Source organism: Carassius carassius, chromosome 44 (assembly GCF_963082965.1).
Source record: "Carassius carassius chromosome 44, fCarCar2.1, whole genome shotgun sequence".
In the NCBI taxonomy this organism is placed as follows: domain Eukaryota; kingdom Metazoa; phylum Chordata; class Actinopteri; order Cypriniformes; family Cyprinidae; genus Carassius; species Carassius carassius.
Genome location: NC_081798.1, coordinates 6,210,246 through 6,221,804, shown reverse-complemented (window position 1 = coordinate 6,221,804; position 11,559 = coordinate 6,210,246). Strand labels below are relative to the sequence as shown.

Sequence of the window (11,559 nt, the reverse complement as noted above, 5' to 3'; positions counted from 1 at the left end):
TTGCTGGGAAAGTTTTGGCTAATTAACGACACAACCGGGGTGTCATCTTAAACATCTAACAAGTTTAAGGGTTGAATGCTGTTAAAAAAATCTTTGTAATTTCAGATGAACACAATGATATAGGCTCATTACAGTGAACCACCAGCTGCTGCGAAATATAAGAAAATATGAGGCATAAAGTAGTCATGCAAGTGTACGGTGGGAGTAACGTAAATTAAATTAAATTATGATCATGCAGTTTTATTAATGAATGAAGGGTTGTTAAAATTAAATGAGTAATGTTTAAGTCAGGAAGTGAAATGTGATGGGATGATTTTTAGGTCGGATAACAGGGACAGTATGTAAAAACGGAGTCTGCTTTTTTGTAGCTGATGCAGGACCTCCCTTGAGTAGGCCCTAGGCCTACGCGATTTGAACTTGAGCGGACCACACAACTTTTTGAACTCGAATGCTGTTTTTAGTAATACGAAATAGTTTGAGTCACGTATTATAATAGATAGATAGATTATAGATAGAAAGAAAGAAAGAAAATCTTGCTGACGAAACCTTACACAACAAATATAGATATGCTTCACATTTGAAGGAGTGTTACAAAATGACATAACGGTGTTCCTCAATAATATAAACATGTCTAAAAAGGTGTTTTGCAACCAGATTCGTTTAAAATCATTCGCTTTTGTCTCTTGTAATGTTCTGAGCTGAATTAGTAGGCTATCTGAGATTTGAAGGTTGAATGTGGTATGGGGAAAATTTAAAGGATGTACGGCTGCAAAATATGAAGATAGCCTATTGAACATAAAGTTTATTTTTAGGGGTAAGAATTTCACTTCACTCTCTCCATTTAGCACAGAATAGCTTCTGGTTAATTTATGAACATACAACTGAACTTGGTGCACTAAAGATTATTGCGCAATTTAGAGATATGTGAGGTGGTCATGAGTACAGACGGAACACATTGTATCAACAATGTTGCCACAACTGCATATGACATCACAATTAGTAACTGAATAAGAGTAAATTAATAATTGACTAATGTAACAGTTAAGCAAATCGTGTTCTAACAGTACTCTGTCTAGTCTTTACATTACATCTTAGAAAAGGTTCATGAAAGAACCTTAAATATGCTAGGTTCTGTTATGAACCTTTTACCACAGCAAAGGTTCTTAAAATAACTGCCAAATAACCAGTGGATCACTATTAGAACCTTTAAGTTCAACTTTGAACCTTTTTGATAGCTAGAAGTTCATTTTTGCACTTAAAGGTTCTTTTTCTAATTCTAAAGGTTCAATCTGTTCTAAGAGTGTACTTTTAAGAGACTCTTTTGATACAGTCAGTGGCTTAAAAATCGAACAGGCCATCGAACATCGTCTCAGAAACCGTAGAGATCTTACCCTTAATTGGAAACTAAGAATGAACAATGTATAAAACACACTTATGTGATGTATCTGAATGTAATTAAAAGTAAAATAATTTACCCTAAATTTAACAAATTATGATATTAATAATAATGTATAGGAAATTCTTATTGATAAAGAAACAATTGCTTATCTAATTCTAAAACTGCCTAATTTATCTTTCTGAAGTGAAAAAGAAATAAAACATTTCAAGTGACTATATATAGTATATATGGTAATATATAGTAATGAATAAATTATTTTAATCGAGATTTTAAAAAAAAGATAGGACACTTGCATGAATATTTATTTAGTTTTTTAGCTTATGTATTTATTTTCATACGTCATACTACATTTCATATACTTTACGCTGCAAATAATTAATGATAGACCGTTCTATGTCATTGCAATAGCTCATCAGTAGGTGGTGGTAGATGCTCAGAGAGAAAACCGTGGGAAAGAATGAAACCACTCCATTCCAGTGAAAAAAATTAAGGTCTTAATGCTGTATGTATCCATAATTTTATGAAAATAGATGGATACACCTGAATTATCAGTTTGAAAACAATGAATCTTTAATGTCTGATGTAAACAAAAATAAATGCAAGAATAAAATTCAGTAATTATTTAATAATGTTTGTCTTTTTGGCAATGTCACCCTATGCATTTTGATAAATAACTGTAAATTCTTGTTCACAGGACATTTTGGCCTGGTAGCACAAATATATGGTTTGTGATATCTATCAATCCTGCCCTTTTTAAGGACATTCAGAATGATACCCTCAAAGTCATTTCAGTGCAGTTCAGGTCTCTTATCATTCATCACAGCCAGACTTTGAAAAGAGAAAGCAAAAGGCCCATAGAATCCAAAATTAAATGTTCTTTTTACTGAACCTCTCCATCATTCTGTTGAGCTGTAAGCTTTTTTGGTTTGTCTCACAAAAACCTACACACACTAACTGTGTGATTTTTTATCCGTGTGCATGTGATGTTAATAGTTCTAGAAACCCAGCAATATATATATGACACAGTTGAAGTGTGCTGTGACATGGAAATAGACAGTGACATCCATCAGTTTGTAGTTTACATTTGTTCATCATCTTAAGGTTATGTGGGTTTCATACTGGTCCTTGGGGGACACAACAGAATGGCATTAGTGATGTTCCCACTCTGTTCCATAGAGTGTTTGTGTATGTTTATGAAGGTGTCTGTGGGTTTTTGTTATGGTTTGTGTCAATGCATTGTTGTTGAGTATTGTACAGGCTCCTCATTAAAGATCTGAAAAGGTTCAGGAGGAGTTACTACCACCATGCTTGACCCTAAAGTTGCAGTGAAAATACGTTTTTGAATGAGTTCTGGGCTCCTTGATGATTTTTCTTGCCTTGGTCTTGCTCCTGCACCCATGTTGAGAATAAAGATGGTATTCAGCTGCAGAAAAAAAAGGGTTGCAGGTGTTCTGGCCTGCCTTTGCAGGATCTCATCTCATCCAGGATCTCAGAATCCCATTTTCTCACATGCAAACTAGTGAATCAAATTTAGATTAAATTAAATTATTTTACTGATTGCTAATTTTTTTTGATTCACTTCTGTTTGTGAGTTCAAAGTTAAATTGTTGATTTGTGACATCAGGCCCCCACTGAATAGGCACATGGCAGTATGTGCAATACAAACAATAATAATAATAATAATAGCACATTTGAATTAATCTGACACATTTATTACATGAACACTGCAGATATGCTGCTTAGGACAGGGAGATGGGAGAGGGGTGGGTTGCACTGAATGATTGATTATTCTCTTATACCTTTGTGGTTTGATTAAAGCGTCCATGATTTATCTGCACCACTCACAACATCATTACACCATGTACAGTATGTTTGTGTGACATTGTGAGTGTGTATGTAATCTCAAGGTATATTGAATTGCATGCTAAAAATATCACAAACAATGGCCTGCCAAGGTGTTTGCATAAAAGTCTGTTGTCTCAATAAATATTTTCTCGTCTACTGACACTTAATATTAAAATAGGAATCATCCTGCCGTGCATACTGCACATATTAGGTTATTTAATACTTGATGGATGTGTTTACTTTAAGCAGATGTTGCCTAGAGTCTAATCATTTAGCAACCATCAGTTGTGTGTTTGGTCCACTTCCTTAGGCTTTTCCTTCAGCTCAGTTTCATAATTTCTGTAGTCTGCATAAATTTGTGTTGTTTTGAATAACAGTGTTAACTAGATCAGGGGTTTCAAACTGGGGTCCACAGAAAATTACATAAAAATGAGATCCATTTAAAAGTTAGTAAAAAAAAAATGTATAATAATAATTATCATTATAGGCTCTAATAATTATGTAAGCAAGCTAGATATTTATACATGCTTTCTATATGATTGTACAATAAACCTGTCATTGTATGTTGTATATATATATTCCAAAATTTATAATAAATCAGCAATGATTTCTGAAGAAGACATGAATAAATTACATTTTGAACATATTAAAATAAATATATATATTTTAATTGTAATAATATATTTACTGTACTTTTGATCCAATAAATGCAGCCTTAATGAGCAAAAGAGATGTCTTTAAAAACATTAATATCTTACTGATCCCAAACCCTTTAATAATAGTGTGTGTGCGTGCAGGGGCGCTGCACAAGATCCCGGGCCCTATGCATAGGCAGTCCTAATGCCCCCTCCCCCCCCTTGAAAATATATATTCCAGACTTTTCAAGGGCCCTCTTTACCTTTGGGGCCCTGGTAATCAGTACTGGTTTTACCCCCAGTCCGACGCCCCCGTGCGCGTGTGTGTTTGTGTGTTCGTGCGAACATGTAAGTTACTCAGCTAGTAGGTACAAAAAGATAAACCATCCAGATAATATTTGAATTAAATACCATTCATTTGTATTTTAATTATATAATATATTTTTACTATGAGATAAATTAATTTACGGTCAAATTTCTAAAGTGTATATAATTAACGCACCTTTGTTTTAGTATAATGACAGTATCAAATCAAATGAATTAATATTTTTCTCTTATAGAATAAATGGGTCTTTGTACGTGAAATTTTATTTATGCCTTTATATTTTAGCAGGTGGATCACTTTAGAGGGGAAGTCGTGGCCCAGTGGTTAGAGAGTTTGACTCCTAATCCTAGGGTTGTGGGTTCGACATAATGTGGATTTTTTTTTCTAATCAAAAAATAAAAAGAATATTTCACGCTTTATGTCTTCATGAATCACCTACTTTCAAAATGTATTTGTTCATTGTGAAAGTAGGAGATTCATGAAGACATAAAGCGTGAAATATTATTTTTATTTTTTGATTAGAAAAAAAAATCCACATTTTTGTTCACTTCAAAGCATATTGGCCAAATAGGCCTATTCAGTATAAGATGTCTGGCTCATGTGAAGGTCTATGCTAAAGGTCTGTTACTGGTATGCGAGCAAGGTTGAGATTTCTGTGTACTCCCTGGTTGGAGGGGTGGGTTGTGGATGCTGGTTTGCACTTTGTGCTTCCTGTCTCTGATGGGCCAGGCCCTTCGGCAGTTCCTGCTTGGAGGGGTGGAGGGCGTACTGTGACCTTGCCTTATGTTTTTCCCGCTGGGTTGTCCCATTAAGCCATTCTAAGATGGGGACACTGCAGTACTCTGGCTGGTGGGGGAAAGGAAACATAAGTAATAGAGGAACAGAAGATGTTAACTGAGGTCTGATTGGGTTTTATGGTATGGAACGCTGCTTATATATATATGTACTTACAGTATATAAGTTTTAGAGTTCCATGATTTGGGGAAAAATTGTGATTATATACCAATATGACTATAAAATAATTAATTATTATATATTTAAATGTAAAAAAAAAAACATTATTAATATGCATTATTATGAATAATAATAATTCTTATTATTTGCTATTCTTATTATTTATTCAAAATATTTAATAAAATAAGAATATTATGGCCCCTATTTCAATGTAAAGTAAAATAAAAAATTCAGTCTAACTGTAAAATTACAGTGCTAATATTTATGGCTCAATGAGTCTTCATTTTTCAAATGTTAAACCATCAAGTTTTTAGTTTTTAGTTTGGCAGAAAAAGGCAGGGAGCCCTTAAAGTTAATTTTTTGTTGACAGCAGCCAGTTATATTGCAATTTTAGTTTTATTTTGATGATTCGTGCAGGAATGCTACATAAAACAGCTCTCTGGATCTAGATTTTAAGGATAGAGTTGTTGTCATTCTTGTAGTAGGCCTTGCACTGAAAGAGGGAAATTACCCCCTTCTCTATTTCTGCTCTCATTTATTCCTGCCTCTGCTTCCTGTTTCCTGTCTCCCTCAGTCTACTTCCTCTCCCTCCCCACCTGTGTGCAAGCCAGAAGATGTTTAGGGTGAGCCACAGAGGAATTAGAAAGAAAAAAATGAATCAGCGTCTTCTAAGCATTATTATTTTCAGTTGTGCTGAATTAGACTCTATAACTAACGTTTTTAAAGGAATAGTTAACCTAAAATGTCATCAAAGATGTAGTTAGGCCATCCAAGATGTAGTTAAGTTTGTGTCTTTATCCGAACAGATTTGGAGAAATTCCAAGTTCAAACATCAGATAATCACAATAATCCACAAATAATACACACGATTCAAGTCCATCAATGAACTCAATCTTGTGAAGTGAAAAGCTGCGTGTTTGTAAGCAACAAATCCATCATTAAGGCATTTGAACTTTTTCCAGTGAAAACGTCCATACGCTGTTGTTCTCTCAACATCAAAATCCGTATATTTATTTAGAACTTTTTTGGTGCTTGATCTGTCATATTTCTCTCCTGATTCAGACGAGACTGATTTTTCACTGGAGAAAGCAATATTATGGATAAAGGAGCAAAGATTTGAAGTTAAAGTGTCATGATGAGTTAGTTTATTACAAACCCAGAGCTTTTCACTTCACAAGACATTAACTGATGGACTGGAGTCGTGTGGATTACTTGTGGATGTTTTAATCAGCTGTTTGGACTCTTATTCTGATGGCACCCATTCACTACAGAGGATCCATTTCTCCAAATCTGTTCCAGTGAAGAAACAAACAAGGATCCATTTCTCCAAATCTGTTCCAGTGAAGAAACAAACAAGGATCCATTTCTCCAAATCTGTTCCAGTGAAGAAACAAACGTATGGATGGGCCTGAGGGTGGGGACGTTTTCAGCAATTTTTCATTTTGGGGTGAACTTTTTCTTTAATTTGGATGTAGACTTAACTGCATCATTTTAAAGCAACTAAGAAGGTTTTTCATGAACCATTAATGAAAGCATAAATAAGCATATTGATCGGACTTGAGCATTTCGACAAAGCACACAACACAATACCAGGAGATTTGCTCCAGCACACAGAGCTCACAAAAAGAATGCGGTGTGCTTCCAGAGATCCAGCACACTGCCTGTTGTGAGGGATCCCACCCACAGGTTAATTCCTCTGGGAGTCTTTAAGCCAAAATGTAATTCTCTCCTCTTCTTTCCCCGTGTGCGATGCACATGCTAGGGTGTGGAGCTCAGGGAAGTAGGGTATATCCTTCCTCCCAGTTGAGGACATGTTGAATGGGGGAGGGTGGTTGTGGGTTCTCAAACACTGATTGGAATGGTGATATTGAGCACTTTCTATTTTACACACCAAAATGTTTTATTTAGATTCAAGCATTATGGGTAGATTTAATATTCTGGGGTTTGTTAAAGGGTTTACATTTCATTATATCTAGGTTTCTTTTGTAATGTGTTATCACTTGAAGTTCATGGAGATGTAGAACAATATGTTATTATAACAACATGTAAGTAGGGTTACAAGTATTTGTCATGACATTAATATAAAGCTGTATGTATTTTAGTGTCTCAGGTTAAACACTGAAAGTATTTATTAGAGTTAATCACATTGCAGATAACAGAGAACAAAATGATCAGCGGATATGGAGCCAGGGGTAACTAAATGTAGCAACACTGCTAACTTAAGTCATTTAGCTGTTTTTAAAGTGGTTTACATTTTTCAGTAACAAGAAAACACTTTCCTTAATCTGCTTTCTCATATGCTGGAGTCATTCATTTGTATCATTTTTATCTTACATATAAACCACAACATTAACATTGATATTATAACATTTAACAGACGTGTGTGTGAAAGAATGTGAGCATGTGTATGAATGACAGAGTGTAAACTCTTCTACTAAACAACACAGAACAAGCATTTAACATTGTTTTTACAAAATATACACTTACAGTTTGTTTCATAGTCCATGAATACAAATCATGTGTCACTGTCAACTTTCATGATCTCTTCAGCATAATTGATGTAGTCATGAAGAAGCCCCATCAGCACAGCATGTGACTTCTTCTACATCATCCAGGGTAGCGTCCTCCTTTAAAACTACTGCTGCATCAGTTTAGAGGAAAGGAAGTTCTCCTCTCTGACCAGCATTCATCCCAGTCACCACCTGTTCTTCATCAGTGGCCTAAAATGAGAAACACTTTTGAAAAAAGAAAACATTTAATTAAACTATCCATTTTCAGATAGAGGTGTATTCACATCTGTAAGGATCGGTAAATAATTGGTTTTAAAGTTTCAACACTTTGTGTGGTTGTTTAAGGTCTCGGTCTACCACAGCGCTCCTGAAGGCTATAATGGCAGCACTAGTGTGAGGACATGTGATATTGTTTGAATAAATATATTGCTTTCAGAAAGCTACTTTAATGAAACATTAAAACAGACATGACATTAACATACCTCACAAATGTTCATGTACGTGGAGGGCTGCTCTTCAAAGGGTTAATTTACCAAATAATAAAAATGGTCATAATTTACTCTCCCCCATGTTGTTCCAGACCCATACAAACTCTGCTAGTTTTTGGAACACAAATACATATATTTAATACTCTCTTAATTTTTGTCCTCCATTGCTAGTCTGGGAGACTGATTTTTTATTTTGAACAACACAGACATCAATGGTTTCAATAAAATATGCACACATAATCACACTGTTGTTGCATCAAAATGTGAAGTAAACAGGCAGAACACAACAGAAACATTACTTTTCTAAAAAAAATAACTTGCATCAGTCTCAAAAGAATTAAGTTATCTTGTCTCTGAATTTCAACATATACAAAAAACAAACATTATTTTAGTCTTAGCAAAAAAAAAAAAAAAGATAACTTGATAGAATTCTGAAGTTTACTCGCCTTAAACCCATCTGTCCTCCTCACACAGTCTGTGACTCCTCACACCAACAGCTTCTGTGTCTTTAACTCTCGACTCCGACACGACTCCGACACGAGCTCGACGAGTCTGAAATATTACATGCAAAACATACTTTTAACAATTACCACTTCAACAGCCTCAAAATAATTATGCTAGCCTTTACTACACAATGCCGTTTCCTTTAGGAGACTAACGTACATTCAGTTTAACCGCGAAAAATAAGAAAACAAATTAACATGAGTGTAACCATAACCGTAACCGTCTATTAACACCTCCAAAAGTGCAGATATTGTAAAATATTGTGTAAGTATGACATAAGACACTCACAGACGTTGTATTAAAAGTAACGTTACCTCTTCCGTTCAGTAACGTTAAAGGGAGCCGTTAAGACCTCCGTTTCTGAGGCGAAAACCGCGTCCGCGTATTTTTCTATATAACGTAAAGCTCTTTTGTTTCCGCCTTTCATAAAACCGGGTAAACAATAAACGAACTTTACATTTTGAATCTTTACTTACCATAATGTCTTTCACTTGCTTCTCGCTTCTTTCACGCTGAGAAAATGGCGGCTGCTCACACTGGAGACATACGATCTTAACGTGACATGCGTGCTCTCCTTCACGTCCGCGTTCACAATCCAGTGCCGCTGGGTTATAATCCAGACCAATTCTCAACCCAAATTTAGGTTAAAACAACACAAATTCCAACCCAGCGTTTTTTAGAGTATATATATATATATATATATATATATATATATATATATATATATATATATATATATATATATATATTAGGGATGCACCGAATCCAGGATTCGGATTCGGCCGAATACAGGATTCGGATTCGGCCGAATACTGGGCTTTTTGATGGGGTTCGGTTTCGGCCGAACCTTAGATTTTTTTTTCCACCGAACCAAACCCTAGGCTTGCGCTACGCTGGTCGACGTCACACGGCTGTTGATTACGGGATGGTGTTTACATGAGGACCGTTCTGTAGCAATACAGAGCCAGTCACATTGGGCGCTGACGTATACGTAGAGATAAGCGTTTTTCTCAGTGAGCTTTTGATTCCTCTTAGAGAGGACCCTCTTCAGTGGGGGAAGACAAACCGGCAGCGATTTCCACTGGTGGCAAAAATGGCAAAGATCAACTTCTGTGTGCCACCAACATCTGTGCCAAGTGAAAGACTTTTCAGTACTTTTCAGTGGGGACATTCATTCCCACACTCGCAACCGGTAGCCTAGTACTGTTATAAATAAAAACTGCCTACTATTCTGGTTTAAAAAAAGAAAAGAATAACACTTTTCTTCGCATTGTTGCCCATTTATTGAAAGGTTTTGGTTTGTACTTGGGTAAGCATAGGCTTATGGTAATTGTCAAAATAGTTTTTTCCCACTTGTCATCCTGGCATAATGTTGGCTAATCTTATTTTATTTTTATTTTTTACAGTTAAAATAAAATGAAAAATACACTTCTGTGGACGTTGTTTACTTCATTAATGTGTTTTACTGTGTTAATGGAATGAGGATGCGAGTAGGATTCGGTATTCGGTTTCGGATTAGGCCGAATCTTAAACAGTGGATTCGGTATTCGGCCGAACCCAAAAAAATCTGGATTCGGTGCATCCTTAATATATATATATATATATATATATATATATATATATATATATATATATGAAAACGTATTGTCTCATTGAGGATGTAGTTATAAAAAGAAATTGTGAAATTTATGGTTGAAAAGGGCAGCTGTGGTTTCCTGTACAAAAAAATAGTTGCATTGTTTTAGATTTTATGATTTTAACTTACATTTAAAACCTGTGTTTCATTAACTGGTACAGTGTTAATATACTAACCCTCTGAAGAACTGAAATTCAAATGATAATACATCCTTAAAAGTTTTGGAGTTATTGTTTTTAACCACGCTGGTCTTTGAATGTCACTGAGAGATAAATATGTATCTGTGAAACAAGCTCTTTGTGAATGCTGTGTGATATATTCTGTGTATATATATATCTATGTTTTATCTTCTGATACGAGCCAAGCCAATGCATTAGGCTTGCATTGGTTTGATGACATACGTTTATACACAGGGGAAACCTATTCTATCTATGATTAGTACAGGAAAGAGAGATCATTAGTTTGGCCCCTAGAGAGCTCAAAGCAGACAGCGTGCAGGATTTCCTCAGTGGTTTGCCACATATTTATTATAGCACAGTTGTGAGGACCTTTGATTAAAATCAATTCTATCCATGGCACACACTTCATTTGAACCATTTTTCCCAAGCCTAGGTGTTTCTCAACACTAATCAAGTGATGAAGTGATGGATGGCAGCTGGTGTACTTAGGGAAAATAATGCATGCGCAGACATGCACGCACGCACGCATGAGAGTGAGAGTTCTCATGACTGAACCATGTCGCCGTGTGTCACTGTCATGCTGCATTGCCCAGAGTGATTGCCGACTCTGACATACGTATGCTTGCAGCAATAACAGCCCTAAATGCCCAGGAAATTAAATGCTCCACAGAGATAATAAGGAGAGTAAATCCAAGGGCTCGGCGCTACTGAGTGGGTGGGTTGAGAAAGTGATATTTCATATTACCTCAGACAAAAAAGAAAGCACTTATGCAGACGTGTATTATTGAGTCAGTGGTTTGTGCAGTATTTAACACTCTGTGATGTAGGCTGTTGTAATCTGAATTTGTGCACATGCGTAATGTTTGTTCTAATAAACGAAATGCGAATATGGGATTGACTTATAATTGGCATTTTCAGAAGTGATTGTTATTTTGTGAGTCAACGTGAAATCAAATTGGACAAATGAATGCATGTTTGTGGTCCTGATCATTGGTTAATGGTAAAAAAAAAGAAAAGTTTTTGTAATTTTGTAATCAAAATGTAATAACTGTTGAATAATGTTAACAAAAAGCTATTTAGACAT

The 11,559-nt window shown here is 35.4% G+C and overlaps 1 long non-coding RNA gene across 1 annotated transcript; it reads right to left on the bottom strand.

Moving 5' to 3' along the window:
- Positions 1–7,620: 7,620 nt before the first annotated feature.
- LOC132126677 (uncharacterized) lies at positions 7,621–8,253 on the bottom strand. Its single transcript, XR_009427430.1, has 2 exons — positions 8,151–8,253; positions 7,621–7,878 (listed from the first exon to the last, which is right to left on the bottom strand). It is a non-coding gene; the product is annotated as an uncharacterized LOC132126677 (long non-coding RNA).
- Positions 8,254–11,559: the final 3,306 nt, after the last annotated feature.